The sequence below is a fragment of the Epargyreus clarus genome, unplaced genomic scaffold (assembly GCF_041222505.1).
Source record: "Epargyreus clarus isolate Ecla_fem2 unplaced genomic scaffold, WU_Ecla_fem_2.2 ptg000018l, whole genome shotgun sequence".
NCBI lineage: Eukaryota > Metazoa > Arthropoda > Insecta > Lepidoptera > Hesperiidae > Epargyreus > Epargyreus clarus.
In genome coordinates this window covers 2,047,011-2,074,006 of record NW_027332226.1, presented here as the reverse complement: position 1 = coordinate 2,074,006, position 26,996 = coordinate 2,047,011, and the positions used below count along the sequence as shown (strand labels likewise).

The following is a 26,996-nucleotide window of genomic DNA, read 5'->3' as shown; positions in this document are numbered from 1 at the left end:
TATCAATAATAGATTCGGTATTTTACTTTTAGTAATTAATAGTTTAACTATCATGCATGAACATTGCCGGGAGGTAAAAATGGTTACTTTAGATTATATTTTTATTGGCATGAGTTTTAATGATATATTAGCGCACGAAACTATTAGCACGTTTCCCGCTCAATCGTATTTGGATATCGAACTATTTACATTATGGACGTTAAACCCGATGCCAACAAATCGCGTTGCGTAACAGATTAAAAAGAGTCGTGCATTATCTGTGGAATTTAAAACGGCCGATACCTGTTCCGAATTCGAAATAATCTCGATCAGTGTTTTGTAATGCATTAGCTTACGTAGGTGCGATGGACCACACGCGACATGGATTAAGACAATAGTGTTGACAGCCTATGGTTCGGTGGTTGGCCACCCACGCGGAGGTCCCAGGTTCAAATCTGGTCATTACTGACATCAAATACCCACTGAAAATAAGACAAAATTCTTCCCTAATGTCGGTTGTAATGCTATGTTTTTAAGGAAGATTAAATTGGAACGCACAATATTTTTAATATCGAAGCAAAAGAGCTTTTAATCCACAGAGCTTTTAGTAAGTAGTCACTGTTGGCCATGGACATCTGTGTTCAACCCTAGATAGGCCCGAAGTCAGCTACCCTTGAGGACTGAAGAACTTATAATACTTTCAGTAAGTATCCTTGCCTTTCAAACCGGAAACCAGTAGCACCAAACGCTTCTGTTTCGAGTATATCAGAAATAAGTGTGGCGGCCGTGCCACCGCAATCTGAATTCTACCACTTTTAAACTATTTATGTTAGTCATTCGAAGGGTTAAAATCTTGATAGCCCTGTTGATCACTAATTCACATGGATTTTTTTTTTATAATTATACCTAAACGATGAGGCAGACGGGCTACCTGATGGAAAGTAGTCAGCGTCGCCTATGGACATTTGCAACACCAGGGGAGTCGCCAATGAATCGCCGGCTTTGGAGGAAAGCTCTTTTTACTCCTTTTTTGAAGAGCCCCATGTCATAGCGTTCCGGGAATACCTCAGAAGGAAGTTCATTCCACATCTTGCACGTCCGTGGCAATACCGTTGCAATGAAGAATGAGGGTTGCAACTATGCGGTCTTAATAATGTATTCATATCTTCATAGATAAAAATCATTACTCATCATTCCCATAACCGCTGACGTACAATAAATTCCTACAACCATTACTACATAACGGTCATCATAACCGCATTGTATAAACAAATCGGAACAATCTTTTATTCGCGCTCATAATACGATATTCTCTACGGGACGAAAGTAGGTCGCACAGTTTGAGACCTTATTATTATCGCTAATTTTTTATCGATATAACACATTTAGAGCCGCCCCGTCGAGCGTAACACACCTACGGTTCGGAACTATTCAATAACTCTTCGATCTTCGAGATTGTTATCGGTCTACATCACTACAGATGTCGGAGTTCCATTAAATTGAACTTTGTTCTGTGTATAGTGAGGTTGAGAGATGAGTTGATTGAGTAGTTGCCCGATCAGTTTGATTGGTGGTCGAAAATAGACTGATGTCGCGAGTAGGTTCGGTGTGTTAGGTTCCGTATCAATAAGTTATATTTGATTGGTAATTTAGCTAATGTCATTATTAAGCAGGCTAAGCGTTTTGAACACGTAATTCTAGATTTCTCACATATAAAGCATATATAAAGTAAGCAATAATTAGTTTCTAATGACCAATTAGAGATGCGTTCGTAAAGGAAGTGCGTATATTGGATTTAAAGCAAACCCTTAGCTTTGAATACAATATTGTTTTCACTGGTTAATGCTTCAGTAGATTTAATGTTTTTTTATTGAATTGCATTCCACCTGATAGTGTCATTATCTTACATAGAAATCTAGAATCATAAATAAATTGCAGATAGTGTTTAAGCCTAACTGAAAGTTGATTACAGGTGCACCTTAGGATTAGATTTATTTTCAGAAGGTTTCGGATTTGAATTTGGCAGGCTATATTTAGATTTTTGGTCTGTCTTATTAGTGTTTCTCTACTGATATTTGTGTGTATGCCACACACGATACTAGTGGGGGTAAAAACGTCACACGCCTACGGATCCCTGAAAGTACCGATGAGAAAATTAAAAGACGTGTTACGGTAAAGTGTAAAAAGTGAAAAGTAATTTTGGTTCGAAGTGCATTATTTTACGGTCCATAGAACAATGTGTTTGTGTTTTTTGTGTGTCTATTGTGAGGCTGTGATGGGTTAGGGTCAAAAAATGGTAAAGTGTGATTTGTTCACGTGTAGTGGCTGTGTGCGGTTGCCATAGTTGATTAAAAAGTCCAGTGTTCATGTTTTGATGGGGTTCTTTGCTTTTTTTGGGTTAAAGAAAGCTACTGTGTTAGTTTGAAGGACAGTAGACACTTTCTACACAGATCCACACTAGGATCTCCTGTGTCATGGGTTCTATGGACACACACAAAGACGAATGCATAAAAATCCAGACCCAAAACATAAATCTAAATTAATCATTTAGATATTTGTCTGGCCGGGGATTGAACCTGGAACCCTCTACGCGTCAGACCGGTATAGTGAGCTACGTCACGCGGGTCGTCATGTATTGAATGAGGGTCTGGTAAGGAAGAGACTTATTCCAAATATCAACTTCGTCATCAACTTAGCATCTTCCGAAAAAGTAGGGATCTAATCGTATTTTAAATTCATTATAGCTTACAGTAAATGCACCTTCATGTTTTGCTTCTTCGACTTCATAAAAATCAATTTCTTTAGTTCTTCTTCAACTAATTCAGTGTGAGGTCACAATGTTTCGGATGCGAGTGCAGTGCCCCGGTAACGGTACGCATCGTCAATCTTGTATCAACCAACACCACTATCACTCCCCACCACTCAGTATCAATCGTATTACAAGCCGCAACGGTCTATTTCTCAACGAATCAATTACCTAGTTTCAGAACTGTTCGTTTGTGGTCTTCATGAACCAAGTTAGTTTGGTATTAACACAGCCCATCACTATCATTGGCTATTTTATTATCATCCTATAAAGTTTGGTTTCGTTTAAACTTTAGTGTTGTGATAGCGAAAACTGTATCCGAATCTTTGTTTCGGAACCCTAAGTGTCAGATTGACGTATGAGCCGGTGAACTTTTACGACAATAGTTCTATTATTTCTTCTACAAGAAGTCTGTTGCTTTGATCTCGCCGGTAACGAGTTGTGGGAAACGATCGCAGTAGATGTAGACATTGCACTACTTTATTAGGGATTGTCCAACGGTACAAGCTCAAAATTGTTGCTGATAGTATCTGTTTTGGAGTTACGAGTCTAGAAGGGGATATTATCATGTTTTATGTAAAGATTTAAGCAAATTCTTATACAGTCTTGACAATTTCTGCACTACTATTATTAATTATATTTCGTTAATCATAAGTATTTAATAAAGACAAACGAAACCTGTGCCTAGTAGTTGAACAGTAACGTGTTGTTGACCAATAATAACAAACCAGATTGAAATTATGTTCATAGCGACAAATATAATTGCTAACATTTTTATTCAATTCAACAAACGGCTGAAAATAACACTGACCCATTTAAGAATTAAAATCAAAGGAATAACAGAAGATATTATGTTAACAATACATAAAACGAAATGGACGTAAACAAACACTACACTACAGCTACGATCAGTGAGACCGATACCGCACAACATACCAATACTAGGCATCCCTGACAGCCCGACAATCGAAGCCGGTAATGTCTCCCATCCCTAAACTGCATGTAAGTGTTGCCCACCGTACCAACAACCGGCGACAAGGCCGGACGCCCGCACATCTAGTTAAAGATTGCTGTTCAAGCGCGATTAAGTACTCCGTTCTGGTCGTGCGGTCCGATCATTATTTACTCCCACCTCGACTCCTGTGTAGGCCGGATTGACGGGAGACGTTAAATTAGATCCTAGATACTTGATAATTAATACCCGCTCTTCATTTTGCTAGTGCGAACAACTTTGTATTTAACTATTGGATTACGCTATAGGCTTTTGACCGCAATCTCATCCAATGATAAGTTTGCAGTAAGGTGTGGACGATTGAACTGTTCTTGTTTGAGGCAGTCAGGAAATACAGGCTCTGGCAGAGTTTTGCTCTTTGGTAATATTGAGAAAAAATCATATAAAAATGTTCGAACTCAGAACTAAGGAATATTTAAAAGGTACGGGTCATTTGGATGTCTATATGAGAAAAGAAATTACAGAATTTAATTGTAGAATTCAGCATTTTACGACTTCAAAACTTAATGGCTAAGAAATGACCTATCGAGTTACACGTGGATATCATAAGAACATGAGTTTTGTCTTGCCTGGGGCTGTCGCCGGATGTATGAATGGACGAATAACTGGAGTACTAACTGTAGTTGTCGCTATCCACGTGCGGCTCTTGTCAGTTGAATATATGCACGCATCGCTAGGTCGAATGTCATGTTCTAAACGAGAGTACAGTACAATTACTGTTGCCTTCACGGGAGTATACCTACGTCAAAAAATACCATTTTATAGAGGAGGACTCCGGCGGCACTACCGCTACATCTATTTCTGCCTCATAACAGCAGTGTTAAACGCTGCTGTGGTCTGGTTTGAAGGCTGTGGTAAAGGAGACATATTTTTCCGAGGCCTTGCAGCTTACCTCGGGGGTAGCGGCGCGTCTGTGGCCGACCTCCGGTACATCAAATCCTATCTGGGATTGATTATGAATGCCTATAGGGTGGCAGTAGCCACTTACCATTAGGTAGACTGCATGTTCGTCTGCTACTCCTATATTATAAAAAAAATCGTTGAACCAAATTTCTACAAAGGATCATTTTTTGTAGTTATATCACGTATTATGGACTGTTGCGAAGGCTTTGAATGGAACATTCTGGAAGATTTATTTAATAACGGATGGAGTAGAAACGGCAGTGATAATGTTTACCGACATAATAAACTAAACAGTCGTGGTGAGAAATTGCCCAGTGGGATGCCAGCTGGTGAGGACGTGCTTAGAATCAGAATTAGCATCGTCCATAGTAAGCTTTATATTCTAGATTTAGGTTGAATATCAAAAGGATCCTTTTTGACCTGATTCATAAAAATCTACTTATCTACTCTAATTTTTAAAAATAAATATGATGCGCAATATTATGATAGTCTTTTATATCTCGAAACGCCTACAAGCAACACGATACTCCATAGCCTTTCAATATTTATTAAAATCCAATTATTTCATCACCTTTTTCGATATTCATAGATCTTAGCTTCCATACGTTAATTTCACTACTATTTACAATTTCATCTATTCCAGCTACGTCCTCAAAATCTTCACCAAATTCAAAATTCATAGGTTCATCAAAGTCCAGGTCTTTATCTCCTAGTCGTCCTGTGAGCGGCTCGCCTTACCCGGCGGGGTTCCGTGTGGCCCTCACTCCGCCCGCGTACCGTTAAGGATATAATCTTTAATCGTACAGCTGTTGCCGACTGCGGACAATGCGTCCGATGAGTAATGTCCGACGTATTTGCAAATGTCACGCTCGTTGTACGTTTGTTCGCATTGTGTGGAAACCGAGATAGCGGACAAAGACTGAGGAAACTCGGCATTTGTCTACGAATGGGCGGTAATTATGGAAAATGGTTGTGTCTGCTGCTTAGCTGCTTATTTGGGTTAGGATTGGGCTCCGTTTTGACCCTCCGTTCTTGCTAAGTGTATGAGCGGGATCTTAGTGCTGAAAAGTGGCAACGGATCCATGATAAACTTTAAGTAGGAATGCTGTTTGGAGTTGGTTACAGGTGTCCTTGGGGCGTCAATACCTCAACGTGAACTGAAAATTTCTTTGCATCTTCACATTTTGTAAAAAAATTAGCTGCTTAAATATATATATTAAATCCAGTTAAGTTAGAAGCTTAGGGAGTACTACCCGGTACGTTTCACTTGGAATTCATAAGGGAAAATGAACGATTTCCACGTATTTAAACTATAATGTAAAATGTTATGCTTCATATGATCAAACAATCTTTTGTAATTATCATTAACACCTCTAACTTGTTGAATTAATGACCGGATACCATACAACATATACTTTATATGTTACTTAAAGAATAACTCTCTAATTAAAGGGATTTTGAAAATTCTCGACATTTACGCTGGTAAGCTAGCAGGTACCATTGTTTCTACTCTAAGGTGTTGGGCTATTAACCGGCCGATTATAAACTAAAGGTCCAACATTCCATTAACGGCATTGCGAAGGTCACAGCTTCTCGAAAAACCAGATTACAACCAGATCTGTTTTAGTATTTGAATAACAATAAGGGTTTGTTTCTAATTAATTTCCGTTATAATACTGAATTCTTGGAAAGATAATGGAAAACATTTATTTCGTCGAAATTAATGTTTTTAATTCCATGATCATATCATATCAGTTATATTATCTAAAAGTTTTCATTAACTTAGATAAATTCATTAATAAAGAAAAATAAATAATACTTAGCTTTACTTTGGTGTTAGTAAAACGCTTGATTGAACTAAGTATTTATTTATCTAAAACTGATAATTTGAACGTTAAAATTTTATGAGCAGTGCCTATTAATTAGTAATAAATATAACCTTACTAATAAATTCAGTTACTATTCCTCTATTACCATCATGATCTAAGTAGAATATTATGTTAGAGAACCTTAATGTGCGTAGGAATGCAATATTATGTAACAATGTTATTACCTAAGGTATTAGAAATCTGGTTTTATCGAATAAAGATATGATAAAGGCATGATCTGATTTGGATTTGCTGCTTGATAAAGAATTTATTACATGAGTGCAGTAAAAAGTACGCCGGTATAGCTCAAAGAATTAATCGCTGAAGTGGCATTGAGTTCCTCACCTTTGGAGATGATGTATGAGGAATCGCTGATATGATGTAATGATAGGCACCCACAGACCTGTATTTGTACACAATCATCCACTTCTGAATATAAAGCTATATTTCTTGAGTGTATCACAATAAAAGAAGCATTTGGAGGAAGATGACATATTTTCATAAATATTTTATAACAATGTCGATTATGAAAATTGGTTTCCTGCCAAAACTTAATTCTCTCGCCACGTCGCACCGCACCACTGTATAAAACTCATTCCGCCACAGTTTTAGATATACGAGTAGGTCTGTGTATGCACCGTAATATAGGCATAGGCATAATAAGACAAAAAGGAGTGCCTTTTGACCTTATTACGGACGGATTGATACGAACAGTGGTCCGTTTAACCAAAAAAATGCCTAAAAGTGGCTATTTGGATGTAAACAAGATTAACAATAAGATCGTGTTCATTCTTCCGACAAAAACTTTATCTTCGCGATTTTTACAGAACTTCGTGTCACCATTATTTTAAATCCATTAAACCTTTCTTGGAACTTGTATTATATTCTTAAGCGATTCCATTTTGGGTCAAATTTCGGCACAAAACATCAAAAATGTAATAGACAGAGGTTTGTTTAAACACGTCTCATTGTCTATATTTAATATCTTATGAAATACGATTTTAATTATTACATCTATTCATCGATCATCTTTATTCACTTGTAAAATAATTAAAGCAACGGTGAAGTCTTTTGCAAAATTAATCTTACCGTTAAGTTTGTATCTAGACGTTGATTATCATCTTAATTGTGATAAGGATCTAGCTCCCATTGTCAAGTCTAATCCATCCATCTTACAAGTTGTTCAGCTTATGATCTATCTGATTGGTATTTAAAATTTTAATATAGTACAAATCTTTTGGTTCGATTGCGGTGGCACCTTCATATCTATTGCCTTACTGTATATTACTGCTTATGATTTTCAAGAGTGATTTGGCTTTGTAGAATCAATTCCATATGGCGTTAAATTTTTAAAGGTAGTATCATTTCTATGATTGATTCCAGAATTAAACTATTTGGAACTGGTATTATGATTAGTGGTTTCCATAACATTATGTGGACTGTACATTCGGTTGATAGTATTGTTGCTTAACACTAAAATGTCGCTTTATCCAGTTCTCGTCAAATACGCACTACAATGCTTATTGGCTTCTATTGCAAGTGTAGGCGTTGGTATAATATTCGTAGGTTGCTACACAATTAAGTTTGTGTTTATTTGTCATTTTATATTAGACCTTTGAAAGAATATTCACATCACTAGTATTCCAATACCAAAATGACATTAACGATTACAAGCAACATATCACAATAACATTTAAATTCTCATAGATGTCTCTGTCAAACACGAGGAGATTATAAACATTGGCCTTTTCGCGAAATAATGTTGTTTCGCATATCAGCGGCGCAGCGATGTTTGCGGACGCTGAAAGGGCAGGCCTCTTTCTTCGATCAGACTGGGAAAGGTATGTCGCAGTTATAGCGGGTGGTACCCCTCTGAAATGAAAGATACTTCAAAGTTTAAGTTTGGGTATGTGTGTAGTTTAAGCAGTCATTGTATCTTATTTTGTTTAAAATAATGAATTCAGTTTTAGTAAATTTATTTTATAAAATATGGCATTTAGCATGTATTACAATTGTATGAGTTAGAACACCGCTTGGTTTCTTGTAGGTTATTGCCATTACTATTGAATAAAATGTAAAATTATTACAATGAAAAATACTTCCATTCACGCATGACGTTAATTGGTTGAATAATAAATCAGGCTTATTTTGTCCTGTTTTAAATGTTTTTGTACCTTTAATATTGATTCATGGAGGTACGCGCTAATCTTTATAGGTACCTGCTCTTTATATTGTTCATTTTATTTTTATTTAACTTAAATATAAATCCCGCTGAACTTTACTGTGGAGATTAAAACATAATAAAATGCATGCTTAAGACTACAGGTTAATCTAGTTACGAACAAAGAGGGTGGGCTTATATTATCAAATGACTAATTGACTTGCGAAAATAAACGAAAAAGCTGATTAATTTATAAATAAACTCAACATCGCATCGAGCGGACTGTAATCGGATTACGATCATCCGATGTCACTTGATCGATCGTTGATCGCTTTATTTTATTTTCGCGGAGCCATTCTGATCTGTCAATGTAACGCTTATTATGTTCTGGAAATCGATAATCCATGTACAAATACAAAGTAAAGGTATTACCGACGAGACTTAAAATGATCGGTGACAAATAAAAATCTTATGCGTGATTTCACACTCGACTCCGCTGTGTTCCTGTCGTTTTAATATAAAATATAAACAAATATTGTCCGTCAAGACTAAATATAAAAAGATAAGAGAAATATTATCTTTAAAGTCTCACATACCACGTTTAAAAATATATGATAAGTTTTTAAACATGCTGTATAAGTGAATAATCCGCTATCACTTGCTCCAACGCCGCCTGACGCCGAAATAGCGCGGTCGTGCTTTCCGCAAATGCCGGCGCGCACTCGCCAATCGCGATGTGTTAATATTATTTACAACTGTAGGCAAGTTTCGTAATTGAAGCCAGTACGGCCAGTGGTTTAATGTGGCTTCGACTCTCATTGGAAATGGGTCAATATGGAATGGAATGGATGGAAAATAAAAGAAAGCGGTATTTTATGAAGTCTAACACTTCATTTATGTTTTTGTGCGTTTGTACAAATGTGCCCTTACAACCATATGGTCTTGATAATTTCTCATGAATTATATTTAAAGTTCTTAGGTACGAGAAGAAGCGTAGATATTGTAAGTACTCAGATTTTCCTCTATTTTTTTTCATTTTCATTCAAAAACCATTGATATGCATAATTGCACGTGTATTACTAGGTCTTGTATCCTTTAAGCTTAACATAAACGTTATTTACGAAATTTACATGTAAAAAGCACAAATGAAAAATTGGATAATAAAAAAAATGCCATCGTCATCATCATCCCCTTATCGTCCCACTGCTGGGTACGTGTCTCCTTTCATTTTTGTTCAACAGCGCTTACTTATAGATATACCATTCCTTACACAATTGTACCATCTCCTTTAAATAATTTACGTGTACCGTTGCTGGTTCCTTTGGAGCCATTTCGCAGGATTTATTTTAAAACAGTTATATAAATGTCAGCGGGCTGGTGTCCGAGTCGGGGGAAATAATTTAATCTGTCCGGAGTCATAAATATTAAACGCGTTCCGTTTGTACAACACCCTGTATTGTGCTGATTCAAGTCACGGACGGTAGCGTCTAATTGCAATTAATGAGAATCACTACAATTGGACTAAAATAACTAACGAGACATTAAGGTAGGTTTTATGTAAAAACCTGTTTTTTATTAAAATATATTAAGGACATAAGGTTAGTGATTTCGCAGCAAATTAAATTATTAATCCCAAAAACATAGTTAATTCGTTTATCGATCTATCTATTAATCAATATTTACCCAAGACTGGACACACAAGTAAAACTTGACCTCACTCCATTACTACCAAGTGTACATGAGAATACATACATATTTCTAAGACATACATATTTGTAAGATCATGGTAGAAAACTTTATAAGTTTCTTTAATATTTTCACTTTTTCCTTCCTCGTTACGTTTCGCAGCACAGTTGTGTTTTGATTTGAGCTTTGCCGTAACGTAACACTTACACGAGGAGCACAAGCTTAGACCTCAGTGGTAGCACTGTAAATTCTGTAATCGACTGTAATTTGCCCATATATTTCCGATCTGTATCAGAACTGATACAGTCCGCTAGGTGGTAAACAAATACAAAAACGGTCATTTTTGTAAAAACTTACTAAGGGTACATAGCACTCTAACCTTATTAGAGGTTGACTAATCAGTTACGATCAGGTAAATAGCAGCTACATTACTACTATTTCATAAAACAGTTTAATACATTCGCTCACAACTTAACCCACACAGACCAAGTAAACGAGTAGTTGCGCTCTTGTAATAATTGGCATAACAGCGCAGTAAAGCGCAGTAGAGAGTTTTTATTTAAATTAATAGATAATCTGCAAATTTCACACCATTTCTAGTGTACTGTGATTGTTGTTGTATGTAATAAGTAATCTAAGTAGTAGTAAGCAGGATCTTGTCTCTTGGGCATAATGAGTCCAATGTAGAACCCTCCGTGGATCGACTCCGGCGGCACCACCGCCACATCTATTTCTGTCTTATAACAGCAGTGACAAGCTCTGCTGCGTTCTGGTTTGAAGGGTGCGGTATGGGAGATATACTTTACCGGGGCATTCCAGCTTAGTTCTCAGGAGTAGCGGCGAATCTTGGCTGACATCAGGTAAGAATAGGTTTAGGCTATCTGGAGTTGATTACAGATGTCCATGGGCGGCAGTAGCCATTTACCATCAGATGGACTGCATGCTCGTCTGCTACTTCTATTTTATGTAAATCGAAAAAAAATGGTACGATTTTTTAAGGCTGTGCCTTACGTCTGGGATTCCATTTACATGAATTAACTTTATATCTCGCTTATTATAATATTTCACTTTATTGGTTTATTTGTGGATTTAATACAGTAAATGTTCATTGATTTATCTTGGTATAGAGTTTGTTACGTAGGAATACGGAGGCGGTGCTAGATAATTAACATTGTGAAACAATGTAAATATTATATTATGTAATGAGTCCGTATTAGCATATGTATACCGAACTAGTATGAACTAACCTGGTCAATAGACTTTGAAAGGTGGTAGAACCCTTTGTGGTTCGACTCCAGCGGCAGCACCGCCACACCTATTTCTACCTAATAACAGCAGTGTTAGGCGCTGCTGTGTTCGGGTTTGAAGGGTGTGGTAAGGGAGACAGAATTTTCCGAGGCGTTCGAACTTTGTCCTCAGGGGTAGCGGCGCATCTGTGGCCGACCTCAGGTAGGAATATCTAATCCTATCTGGGGTTACAGATGTCCATGGGCGGGAGTAGCCACTTACCATCAGGTGGACTGCATGCTAGTCTGCTACTCCTATATTATAAAAAAAAAAACAAGTGAAAAAGTACAATTCCCAAAGGATAGATAATCAAATTGACCGAAGCCATGGATAAAAGTTAAATAACTTATAAATTCCTTCACGTTACTCGCCGACGGTGCAACCCTAACCAGCAGTGCCTGAACAGGTCTCGTAAAGCCACTTATTGTTTACCCCATTGTAATATTGCCGTGAAATCTGACTGCGAATGTATGGCCCAACAGGCATTGCGAATCATTCACCTCTAACCCCATAGAAAGCCGCGATAAATATTATATTGCCATAATTCAATTTAATATGAAGTTATTCGTGACAACTTATAGAATAAATGTGAATAGAGTCATAAATTGGATTAAACTTCTCATATTCAAGTATGTCGATTTTTTTCTATACGTATAGGGCAGTGCACTTGATGGTAAGTGGCTACTGCCGCTCGTTGACATCTATATGCAACCCCATTTAAAATAAGAGCCCCACTTTAGATTAGTTGCTACCCCTAGGGACTAAGTTGATACGTCTGAGTTAAGTATGCCTCCCTTAACACACCCCTCAAAGCTGAACACAGTACGGCTTACCACTGGTGTTATTAGGCAGAACTAAGAGCAATGTGACTTTATGTAATTAAATTAATAAACACTACAATTTGTGTCTACCTTCAAAGTTTACCCAATTCTAATTGACAGCGCCATCACTTGAATCAAAACAGCTTTTCACGATATAGTGATCCTGATGACGCTTAGATTTTTCTATAATCTTGGTAGTAAATATACCTGTAATCCGTACATTGTATATCTTGCTAAAAGATTTATAATGTACGGATTGCAGGTTATATATATAATGACGGTAATACTACTCGTAAGTATAACCTATTTCCCAACCACCTTGATAAACTTCGAACTAATCGCCACATTCACTCATTACCATTTCGCATTACGCCAATCAGTTATCAAATCAACAATAACAATGACAGACAAACAGCCAGACTTTACGCAACGGAATGGACAGATTAAGTGAAATATACGTGATAGCACTGTCGGGCTTACATAGCATCTATTACCAAATACTGTTGAGGGGCTCTTTACATTTATCCGTACTGAACACTACAAAAAATAAAAATAACAGAAAGCAGTAAACAATATATGTAAAATAAGCTCTAAATACAATTAAGAACATGTAAGTTAAAAAAATGACGATGCAAAAATCTTACAGGTATATAAAATTCTCGTATCACAATGTTAGTTACCGTACTCCTCCGAATTGGCTTTACCGATTTTCACCAAATTTTATATGCATATTCAGTAGGTCTGAGAATCGCCTACTATCTAATTTTCATACTCATTACACTACATTCATTTCAATTATATGGCAACTAATGTTTGCCGCGTCAGCTAGTATTTATCTAATAATTCCGTATCTAACTTTGAATTTACGTTTACATTACATAGGTATCTTGAAGGATACTATTAAAAGTTATTTTAGATAGTAGAAAAGGTATAATAACAAGTAGTTTATATAAAATTTATAATTACTTGTGCATATTAAACAAAAAATATGAAACATGTAATCAATGAATCGTTAAAAACGTCAAATTAATTTTACATTTGCTTTTAGAGCTTCTTATCATAACTCGTACAGTTATTAAATTTATGAAGCTTATTGCGAAGGTTTAAGCTTTTTAATTGCAGTCTTTTTAATTGTAGGTAGGAAAGCTTTGTTTATTACCTAAAAATAACAAATAACAGATAATTTATAAAACAAACTATCCAGTTGTCTGACAAATATGTACGCTAAATTCAGTTGCGGTATTCCACGTCAAATGTAGAGAGCCCCGCAGGATCGTGACAGAACTCTATCACGATTAGGACAGCGTTTAGCGGCAGTGCCGTGCATGTATGTTAACTTCTTACTCTAGAACTGAGACCGCTATCTCTACCGCTATAAACACGACCCATGATAATTATCTCGAATTTTATGGAACTCTACATATTTCATGACTCTTACTGTTAACTGTAACTCTCTTTTGTTTGTAAAAATGTGCGAATCATGCAGTTAAAGGAGGTTATACGTGTGCCCTGTACGGTAAAAATATGTGTTATATTTTTGGTTAATTTTAAGTTTATAATAATAAAGTTCCACTTACAATAATAACGCTTTCTACACTCACAGCCCCACACTAGTATTCCCTGTATCGTGGGTGCCATGGACACACACAAAGACAAATACACACACCCAGACTCAGAAACAGAAACAGAAACTTAAATTCATCATTTAGATTTCTGTCTGGCCGGGGATCGAACCCGGGACCCTCTGCGCGTCAGACCGGTATGATGACCGCTCCGCCACGCGGGTCGTCAATCTTTAACCAATTTAAATGCGATTGTGCTTTTATAATGAAATCCGAATGAGGCTGCAGTCGTCACTTTGGTATGGGGTCACTGCTGCTCCATGGGGTCCATCTGTAATAACCCCAGATAAGATTGCAGTCCTACCAGAGGCCGGCCACAGATGCGTTTCTACCCGTGAAGACAGCTGGAAGTTTCTACATATCACACATTTTATATTGTAGTCTGTTGTCTTAACAATCTAATATGTTTTTTGTTTATTTCCAGGTATAATCGAGTTCCTGAGACAAGAAAGTTTACTTTACTGCTGAGTATACTTTTCATTTTGTTAATTTAATTCTTAATACGAGTATCGTATGTGTATCTTAGAGAAGGTGAATAAAATTAATTAAAAGGGACATAGTGTATATTTAAAGTACATTATTATTCAGATACTAATTAATTATCATAATTACTAAGTTACATGTATAATTTGATAAGTGGTAATGCAAATTAATCCTTATTCAGTTTAATTATACTCATTGGCAAATCAAATCAAAATATTGTACAGCTCGAGGAACTAAACCGTATCAATTAAAACATTAAAATCGTGTCTTACAAAAAAATAGAACCGTCCTAATTGAGCATGGTCTATGTAACTGATTAAAACACAAATGTCATTTCCAAAAAAAGTCTTCCTAATACATATACCGAGATAACAGCGCGCGGTGGGATTTTTTCACGCATTTTTTCTTTTTTAATTATTAAGTAACTTTATCATTCTATTTCAAATTTGACAGTTGAGATAACGCGAGAACATCGGAGTCGGTGACGGGAACACGATAAGGGGTGTCTAACGTAACCGTGAACCGAAATGTATAAAATATCGTCTTAATTAGCTAATTTTTGTTTGTTTTACGGTGCCGGCGGCCCTATTGAAGGTAAACGCAAATAAATGTAAAGACTTAATGACACCAAATATTGGAGCTGTTGTTGGACTTACAAGACATAATAATTAACTGCGAACTGGAATGATAACGTTAGTTAAAACATATGTGGACATAAAATTAAACATAAATGTTTTAATTTACTTAGGTCTCCGGTACCTATTCCTATCCGATTCCTATTTATTGATTCATCGCATGGTATTAAATAAATTAGTTATCGCCGTATTATGTAAAGTAGTCCATGGCACATAATAATTTTTTGTATACATATCACTTATATCAAAGAGTAAATCAATATTTGAACGATATTTTCAATTGAAGTTGAGGTGTTATGTGTAAACAAATTAAAATTAAATACACAAAATTAAATGTCTAAGAGCACCTCAGACGCTTATACTTATACTGGCTTTAGTCATCATCATCATTATCAATCCATGTCTCTGTTGGGCACAAGTCTCATCTCAGAATGAGAAGGATTAGGCCATAGTTTACCGCGCTGGCCAAGTGCGTATTGGTAGACTTCACGTACCTTGGAGATCTTTTTTAAATATCTCAGGTATGCAGGTTTCCTCACGATTGAAATCAAACTCATCTTGTAGGTCTTGAAGTCATGTAATAATATAGTCACATAAACGGTACAGAGTAACGATATAACAATTATACGTAAGTAAGTTCACACTAGTGATTAGAAGTATTATAACTACACAAGTATCTCCGTTATTCGACTGCTCTTGCTGAAGTCTCCGACCAGAATGTCGCTCTCTGTTAATTCGAGCGCCGCCAAGGTGTCGTCCCCACTTCACCTACCCGCATCTGTTTTTAAACTGTAGTATCAAATGAGTCACTTATTACTTTAATGTAACGTTATAAAAATGTGATATCGTTAATATCCAAGCTTCTTATTAACGACGATAACATTCGGCCGTCCTGCTCACACGTTCGTCCTCGATCGTGTATGGTCTGATGCAAGAGCTGCAAAAGAAAACCAGTTGTTTAATGCCTAAGTCCAGAAGAGTTACACATTTTCTTGTAATACCGACTCGCACGTAAGAGGCCCGAACTGTTTATCAAAAACATGGCTTAAACTCTACGCATTTTCTTGCAATACCGACTCGCATGTAAAAAGCCCGAACTGTTGATCCGAACCAAGGCTTAAACTAGGTGATGTTCATATAGAATCACACTAGTTGTGTATTACCTAGGTTATAAATCTGCCCCAACAGTGTTCACCACGGATTTCTGTTGCAGGCATAGTTCATAAGGACTCTTTACATAAATGTCATATGCGCGACAGGTATTGAAGCGAATGCATTAGACCATTGTTAAATAATAAAACACACGGTTTAAACTAGGTGATGTTCATATAGGATCACTCTAGTCGTGTATCACCGCAGTTTTTATACCTTGTTTACGATAACATTCGGCCAGTGCTCAACTCAAATTTACTCTAAAAATGCAATATTCACTCAATGTAATACATCCACCCAACATACATACATACATACACCCAACCATATGCATCACCAAGAGACACCCGCGAACATTACACTGCTCGAGGCATCTGCACTAATCCATCTTAACTACAGATAAATAAAAATCAAACTAAAAAAAGTTTCCTACACCTACAGTAATGACAACATCTAGCTGCCCACTTTACTTATGTCTGGATTCTAAGTCCAATAGTTAAATCTCCAACAACTATTGATTCGATAAAGTTACGCATCAGAATAACGACGTTTATCTTATTAGTCCATTTCGGAATGCTCAACAACCTGTTCAATAACTGTTATACTGATAGATAGATAGATCTATAGTTGGCCACTAAATGAATCTGTGCGACTCAAAATACTATTATAAAATTATTTTATTACTACTTAGTACTTCTTTTAATTATTACAATGTTATTTTATACAAATAGTTGCCTTTCCAATGTACGTCTTTTATCAACTGATGAAGCAGTATCAAAATAATAATATATCGTGAATATTTGAAATGAATGATATCAAAGTTAAAGACTAAATAATGGTAAACTAACCATGAATTTCACACAATATAACACGTATAAGTTGTATGAACCCAATTTTTTTACGTTATTTATCACAAATTCAAATTATTTCTTTCAAAGTAGGGCCACATAACCCACTTTTGAAAGTCAGAAAGAAATTTCATTACATTAAATTGAATTTATATTCAGTTATAATAATACATACTATTACATGAATTTCAAAATTTAATTAACAAAGCAAAGGACCCATGCGTTCACGTCAGCGACATACTTGTCAATTGTGTATGGCTTAACTACTTGACTTTTTTTTTTTTTTTTTTATTTCACCAAAAGTTTTAAATTAAGATTCCCATAAGGAAGTTATAGTTTGGGCTATTTTACTGTAAAAGTTATGCATTATACTAAGGAAGATTTGCTAGACTTTACGCAAACGTCGTTTTTAAAAAAAAATCAAATAATGTTATGGAAAGAATAAACACATTAAAATGGTCCGTTAATCTAAACGGAGTTTAAACAGACCTTGTCTTACATTGAGTTCCTCGGAAGCGGATTTTTTTTTTCCGTAGGTAGTTATCAAACGGATAGTGTTATTGAATACACACTCGTAAACTACCTACCAAGAAAAATGACTTCAGAAACCGGCCATTATTTAACTATACTTATTTGTGTCTACAACTGATAAAAGATTTTTTTTTTAAACACGCTTTTATTTTTGCCACGCTTTTATTAACTTGACCTGTATGTATGTAACGGAATATTTGAATTCGATTTTTACCTACTTTGAACGGTCAGATTTATTTAAAAATTTTGAAATACCTATGACATGACATGATTTTAATAATCTTGTCCGATTCTAATTTTGTCTCATCACGATCGTCAGATTTAAAACTATAACTGTTTTACATAACATGTGGCTCCTTATCAATCACAACCTAAAATTTCTATGACCTGAAAAAGGTCTATTAAAGTTGATCATGATTTTATACCAGCCAGCCAAACAAACAGTTAGTCAAACTATCTTATGATACACCTTATTACCGAACAATTCATATTTATTATATATATTTCAAACGCCTCGGCTTCACCTGACTTTTATATAGTTTGTAATAAAAATTATATTAGTGCGTAATATCTATATAGATTATATTAATATAATATGTATGTATCATTTACAACCAACACTCTCAAGGAGATGCTCGATGTTTCTATAGAGAAACCTAGACATGACGCAATTGTGAACCGTATGAAATTTATATGAAAAGTAAATTATTGTATAAGAAAATCCCATCGAAATGTACCTATGCTTTTATTTGATTACATTATTATTCATTTGGCTATGATATACATATAATAAGAATGAAATCTTCACGTGTTTACATCGAATATATTTGAAAAAGAAAAATTGTCTGTCGGTTTGTATATTTGAAAATGCATTAAAACCAAAACTACGAAGTCGATGTCAAAAGTATACATTTTTTTTTAAAAAACATTACATGACCAGGTAATGGACAATTCCAAATTACTAACGTACTCCGTGATCTTGACAGAGGGCATTGTATAATTCAAATTATATTTTGAATCCACATGAACAAAGTCGCAGGCAAGACTCGTTTTAAAAATGCAATTCAAATTATATTTTGAATCCACATGAACAAAGTCGCAGGCAAGACTCGTTTTAAAAATGCAATTCAAATTATATTCTGACTCCACATGAACAAAGTCGCAGGCAAGACTCATTTTAAATATGGTATACAAGAGACTATCTAAATTTATGTAGGCTTCAGTGACCGTTTCTCACTTAATACGTATAATAACTTAATTGCTGTAACTTGTAAATAGAACTAAGCTCAAGTTATAAAAGCATCAATTTATTATTATTATTATTATTATTTTACTTAAAATAATTTATTCTCAATCCCATACAAAGTGGATCCCGTTTATCATTTCGTAAATGGCTCACATAATTAATAATATCGATAGTCTAAGCGTCTCAACGTTTAAGGTACAAACTTCATTTACCAGTATTTGACAGTGCCCAATTTTCAAACCAAAAGGACGTGTAATGTGTCAAATTCAAATTGAAATTTAAAGATTTAAAATTACGAGATGTAAAGAAATATTAATACAAAACGAAACGTTGCATACTAAATTTAAAACAGACATTTAATATTATGTATAAGTGAGTCAGTCTGAAGTAGAATGGGAGATAAGAGAGATATTTTTATATATAATATTCCAAAGACCGCTGCGCATAAGTTTCTCAGTTTTCTTATAGATCATTAACTAATGTGCATTTATACTTTATGGGAGTCAAAACACAGTAGTACACAGTACTGCGTGAATTCGCCTAGAATTGATGGAAATCTAAATTTGGCAACGTACGTATGCTTCTTTCATAACAATTACGTATCAAGTATATGAAATCAAAAGGAAACTTTCATTGATTTATAAAATGAAAATGTGAACAATGTAGATGTGAATGCAAGTTTATTTTTAAATATAGTCAATTAATATCCAAAAAAAAAAAAACAATAAACCTTAAACTCATTTACCATTTCCCTCCTGGGTACACTCAGCCACTCAATACCGTGGTCGTGATACTTTTTTGCAGGCAGTTAAATATGTACCACGTAGATATTATACATTTCTGTACAATTATGAATAATCAAAATTTTGCAACTTAATAAACGTGTCACTTATATCAAGTAGGTATACTGTACTCTGTAACTGCGTTTGTTGCTACCGCATAGTCCCTTCCATACAATAAAAACAAACGCATATACGTAAACCCCGTTTGAAACATTAAAAGTTATCAAAAATAAATTCAAATCTAACCTGTATGCAATTTCTGGCGTACATTAGCCTATATTAACAACCATTAGGTTCCCATATCTATAAAGCCTGACATTTAAGATTAAAGATCCTTAAAATATTTTCATAAGTACGTGTATTTCTATATATTTCAAAGTAGGTGTAACTTTAGAACAATTAGGATTTACTTTTTACACCACAGAATTTAACCAAATGGACAGATTTACCACAAGAACTGCCTTGCAAAATTACTTTTAGACACTTCTTCACAGAAAATGCACTTATTTTGAAGTAAACACCTCAGTTTACAATGTTAACAAGTAATTTGATAAGAGTAAAGTTTGTTCACAAAATTTAAGTATATCATTTTCAGAGGGTATTAACATTTCATTGAATTACTAGTCTCAATCTATCCATTTTCTTAATTCAAATGAGTTTTCCCTTACATCAACGACATTTATCTACCCCCATTTTTACTTATTCTACCAAGATGAATTCACATATGACATAATAATGTTTTAACTCACGGTTTTTATTCCTGCGTCAAGTATGTTCGTACTTACGAATCGCCGTCCATGATTGTGAGCTGGTTCTTGTACACTTCTGATGAAATCAAACTCATCTTGTAGGTCTTGAAGTCATGTAATAATATAGTCACATAAACGGTACAGAGTAACGATATAACAATTATACGTAAGTAAGTTCACACTAGTGATTAGAAGTATTATAACTACACAAGTATCTCCGTTATTCGACTGCTCTTGCTGAAGTCTCCGACCAGAATGTCGCTCTCTGTTAATTCGAGCGCCGCCAAGGTGTCGTCCCCACTTCACCTACCCGCATCTGTTTTTAAACTGTAGTATCAAATGAGTCACTTATTACTTTAATGTAACGTTATAAAAATGTGATATCGTTAATATCCAAGCTTCTTATTAACGACGATAACACGATGTTTTCTTTCACCGTTTAAGCAAGTGATAATTAGTTTCTAATACGCACATAAATTTTAAATCAGAGGTGATTTAAACATTTTGGATTTTTGGGTGATTTAAGTCTGGGATTTGAACATCGGATCCCTCGATCGAGAGGCCAAGTTTCTTAACCACTAGGCTATCACTGCTTACTTCTTACTGGCTTGAGTACTAACAACATAATCAAAAGTGTCCCAAAGTGTAACGAAGTTTGAAAAGTCAAATCGCCTATGACCAACATCGTCTACTAAAAATCTTACAATTCAAATAGTTAGGTATTTTCTGAATATCAATTGTTTTGAATAGATAGCAAAAGCGCACAATACCCTATAAACCGCGTATTCAGATTAGCGAAACCATGTTTGGGTCAACATTAACATACACATTCATCTGTCTGTCACATAACATTACGTTTAGCGGGGTTGCTCCCGGTCACGGCCGGAACGTAAAAAAACGAACTCCTATTCAGGAGTACAAACACGAAGCAGCTGGGGAACTTTATAACCTGCGGGGTGACGGCTACGTACGATACGATTGTCGTAGGAATAGCGGATGATAGTCGTAGGATAATAAATATAGCATATAGATTTGAGAAGGAAATTAAAATAAAATATAAAAGCAGTGATAGCCTAGTGGAAGTAACTCGGCCTCTCGATCGAGGGGTCCGTCCAAATCCCAGGCACCTTGGATTTTTCAAAGTTATGTGCGTATTAGAAATTAATTATCACTTGCTTAAACGGTGAAGGAAAACATCGTGAGGAAACCTGCACACCTGAGAGGTTTATAAAAAAACCCAAAGGTATATGAATATCACTAAACCAGTTAGAATAAGGTATAATAACTTTGTTTAGACGTAATTATAAGTAAACTAAATGATATATTAAAATGGTTTTTGCAACGTATTCTTGTTACATTTTTTGTTCGAGCCACGAATATGCAGCTTCCTGTGTGCATATTTTTATTATTACGATAAGTTCTCATTAGCCTTCGATGCATGTACCTCCGACACCTTATCGTGGCTAAAAACCAAACATACATTATGAGAACTTTTATAATTTAGGTGTCGTGAAATAAGACCAGGATTGAATAAATGTATTTATTCTTTCTGAGAGGCAGACACACAGTTATATTTGAAACCAAGCAATGCCCGTGCTACGAACGTATCAAATTTAAATATTTCGGTTTCCATAAACTTAAATGCATGTGTCAATGCCTTATCTATTAAGTATTAAACATTTCTGAGTCGTGATCTATCCGTCAGTTGTAAAGGTTCCTCTAACAGAGAAATGCTAATTGATCACTTTGTGCAATCCGCAGCGGGACAGAGGTAACATGCAAATGTTTTTGCATTCCACCCGGCGCGGGTCGAGTAGTCCAATGCTCATTAGTAGAATAAGCGCTTTAATTGCTATCTGTTGTGTTTTTGAAGAATACTTTTTAAGAACGCTTCGTGGTTCGACGCAACAGCGCTACAACTATTGCGTATAGCGATGTAGCGCTGCTGTGTTCAGGTTTGAAGGGAGACTTGTACGAGGTATTCTTAGTACTCAGAGGAAGCAATCTGTAGTCGATTTTAGGAAAGGCTTTAATCCCAAATAGATTTGATTGCAGATGTCTATAAGTGGCACTTTAACTTTACATCATGACTGATTTAATAATAAAAAAGTAGGTAAAGCAAATTATAAAAGTCAAAATTCTAACAGTACTAGAAAGTGCCGAAATGTAAAAGTAAATGCAAATAGCAAAACAATTTTAAACAAATACTCGGTGTATGTAAAAACAGTTTCTTTTCTACGAAACGAATTAATGATATGTTAAAAAGTGAAAATTTAGTGTGACAAAAATAAACACTTTTATGGACCATTTTACATTTTATAGCGTCCTTTGTGAACTAACCCACAATCATATTTTTAGTAAAAAGTAAAGTTTCAACGCAGACAGCACCTTTATACACATAAAAGCCTTAACTTCTAGTAAGTTTGAATAAAGCTTTCAAACTCTCACTTCGCAGTTCACGTCGCTAACTTGGGTGCTCTACCTAAGTCATGAGAGGAAGCGATTTTAATGGTTATTAACATTAATGCTATTTCATCATCAAATACTGCAAATAATTTTGCTAAAGAATGTGCTTTTACTGAATTATTATACTTTTTAAATTTTCTTTAAATACGAACAAAGTCAATTTAATAATTAATATGTTTCAAAATATTTTCTAATTTATTTTGGGTATTGGAATTACATATACGTATATAGCTTATTTTGCTAATTATATAATATCATAAAAATATGTTACTTATCACGATTATAAAATTTAAGTTTCTAAAACATTTTGATGAAAATAGAATGATATTAAAATCAGCAATATAGGTAGAATGTAACACGAATTACATCATTAGGAAATATCTTGAATATTTATAAATGAAAAATGCTTGAAAAAATAAGAAATAAGAATATGAATGAACGTAATACGAGTAATGTTATGAAGAAATATTTACCGCAAGCGTCGAACTTAACACAAAGTTTGATTATTCGTTTATTTGCAAAAAGAAGTCCCTCCGCTTAAATAAAATCGCTCCGCTCACCGCTAACGCTTCTCTTTACACGTCGCCTTACCCTCTACAGCTACTGCGCTCGTAAAAACTTACATTTACAACGTAAATATAGATTTGCGAAGAGACCTTTTTGCACTATTCTCGTATGCAAACGTGAGTTATTGCACTTTAAACGTACTTTTGCGGGTTTTTGCGACTCTTAAAGGGTTCTTGCGACTTTTAAGGGGTTTTTCTAAATGGCGGGTTTTCTGTTAGGTTTTCCGGGACGTTCGAGTGAATGTTTAGACGCAATTGTGAGGTTTAATAGATGCTTGTTTTATTTTACACTCGGTTTTTGTCATATGGAAATGAATATTTAGTGGTTATAACTCAGGTCTTAGAGCATTATTTGTTGCTTATTTGGAGCAGCGTTTGTTTGTATTTCTATTAAATGTATCAAATCTTTTCATTGTTTATATGTGATTTTATTTTCAAATCTAACAATTAGTCTTCAACGTTATTTTTTAATTATTTTCACAAGACATTATAGAAAAGATTAGGCTTGTAGGGTTGCTCACTGTCTGTATCTTTAGTATTAACAGAATTATTGGAGCAATCCACGTGATTTCGAAAAATCTGAGCATGAGATTCGAACCCTGAACCCTTAACCGCTGATTCTAACTAACCCTTGACTTGGACCTTGGTCATTTACTAAAAATAGATACAAATTGATCCCCTATCACCGGCATATTTTATATATTAACTATGAAATTAATTAACGCCGGAGCGTGTACGGGCAATAAATTCCAATTTGCGATACAAAACCCGTTCCGTGTGTATGAGCAAGACGTATGGATTGTCGTATTTGTGCACGCGATTTTGGGTCTTATTGCTTTTTGATGTATTTATGTAAGTACATTGAGAGTACTTCTGTAATTGGTAGGATTATACGTAATTATTGCTTGTAATACGTTCGCATAATAATGAAAAAGTGGTACCTATAAAGTTTTGTTGTTGGATATAGAGGCTCCACCGCTACACCCATTGCAGTTTTAAACGCTGTTGTACCTACTCTGGTTTTAAAGATATAGTAAGAGAGAACATCCAACACACCCAACACCCAAATGACCTAAGTAGTCCTCAGACATAGCAATGTATCTGCAATGGTCTTTATGTGGAACTCCTGTCCTATATGGAGGTGCTTGTAGATGTTCTTGGTAGCGCACACTCGCTATTAGATGGAACTTATAAGTGTCATCTCATCAAATTTAATAAAAAATCGGTTGCATGTGGACTGCATTCTGATTTGATACATTAGGTAATTAAAAAAATTAAATTCTCACAAATTACAACACGTCATTTTTGAGATCATTTCCTTCGTCGTGTGGAATTTAGATGCATTAAAATTTAAGCACCTGTTAGAAATTATTTAGCGGCGAAGTATCATTGCGTGCAGTGTTACAAATGTAATGAATACGTCGCCTTATCTGAACATTCTCAAATTGTACTAAAAATATTCCAAAAACAACATCAATCTAACCAGAATCCTGTAACAAAGGCATAAGGCGCTAAATTAATTGCCGCCATCTTGAATACCACAAGCAATTACTTCGTATAAACGTCTTGCCGACATCGTATCGAAAACAAAATGGAATATGGCGAAAAAGTTGCAAATCTTGATAAAATTTTTATGGGACTGTGACGCACGGCTACAAATAAGAAAGGGGTTGTCTGATTACAAATTTCGACGAATTTCGTAAATGCTATTTGACAATGATTAAGTGGAACGTTGGATGGTTTTTAAAGTAGGGCGAAGATTCTTTCATTTTGGCCAAATGTATATGCAAATATTGTACATGATCTGTTAATGTGTACATATCTACTTTACAAAGAACAAAGTTACGTACCTACTTAAGTATAAAACCGTAAACTATTTCTATTTTTGGCTAAAATTTAAAATGTAGCAAAGGAAAAATAAATATTTTTTCACACCGAAGTATTTAAATATAAACACTTTACTTCATTAGTATATTATATAAACGGTCAAAACGCATATTAATACATTAAATGTCACTAAAGAGACTCATTTACACCTTTTAAAACCAACAACAGCGCGACCAACTCAATCGCATTTAAAAAAAGAGCAAACACTTCATTATTCTTACGGCATCTCGGATAAACGCTCGAAAATCTTGATAAAGGCCGCGTGGGGGACGTCGCAGTGTAAACAAGAATTAAAAAAATAACGAAAAATAAAAAGTCCGAAAGCCCGCCAAGGTGTCGGCTGACCGTGTCGCGTTATCTTGGTTATGAGCACCGATCAATCAACGCTTCGAAAATTAAAATTTGAAACAATGCACTGACTCGATCGGTCGCCCTGTTGACTTATTTATGTTTTTGAAAATCGAATACCTGCGCGGGTGATGCCATGCTTTTTTCGTTTTTGGTATTCAATTAGGCGGTTTTACGAGTACTTTATACAGACTATAGCGGGCAAGAAAATGAGGGTAAAAAAGATGGGTTTTTCAGGTGTGTTTTGTGTCCGGTTTTTTAGATCGATTTTTACCGCGTTGTTATCTTTAGCGCTATTTTTATCAGGTAGCGTAAATGTTTTCGGTTTACGTTTTATTTGTTCATTAAAGTTTAATGTTATGTTAATACCAGGCTTCGTAGATTATTTTATTAATAATCTCACTTTATAATGTTAATATAATGTACCTAACTATATGGGCATGTACAAATTCATTATGAAAATTACACAATTAAAACTACTTGATACATAAAAAGAGAACGTAAATCCCACTCACAAAAAATACGAACCAAATTAGCAAATTCACGAAATCATGACGCATAGTTTTCACAAGAAAGTGGTAAGAATTAATTAAAAATTACTCTCGGGAATGAGCTGCAAAAAATGGCGTCCGAAAATTGCCGAGCTGGGCCGAAAGTGCCCGAGCGATTACGTGTAATTACTCAATCTGAGAATGTAAGGATCTGTGTGAAAAACTCGCGTAAAATGTAAGTAACGCTGACCGCGAATAACTTTTGTTGTTTAATATTTTTAAACAGTTTAATTAACATGCAACAAACTTTATAGAGCTATAAAACGTTTACTTAAATGTAGATGGTGCGTTTACTATGCGCCAAAGAAGTTGTCTAATATCTGTCAAACTGACATTATTAAAAAAATTTAAAAAAATAAAACGATCGTAATCGTGAAACTCTGATGATACTAAAATAACATAAACGCTAACAGTGGCGCCGCTAACGACAAAAATTTGCAACTGTCCTCCCTACGATACAGTTAATTACGCTTTGCCCATTTGGTAAGCCTAATATTATTTTAATCATTACCTAGGTGTAAATGTTAAAAAAAGAAATAAGTAAAGGCGGCACCACACTAAGTGCATAGCTGTGCCGATAAGCTCAATATCGTAGCGATTAAAAACG

At 35.1% G+C, this 26,996-nt stretch overlaps 1 protein-coding gene across 1 annotated transcript in view; it reads left to right on the top strand.

Annotated features, from left to right (window-relative positions):
* ds (dachsous cadherin-related 1) overlaps positions 1-26,996 on the top strand; it is a 363,453-nt gene that overhangs the window by 266,607 nt on the left and 69,850 nt on the right. The window lies entirely within an intron of this gene.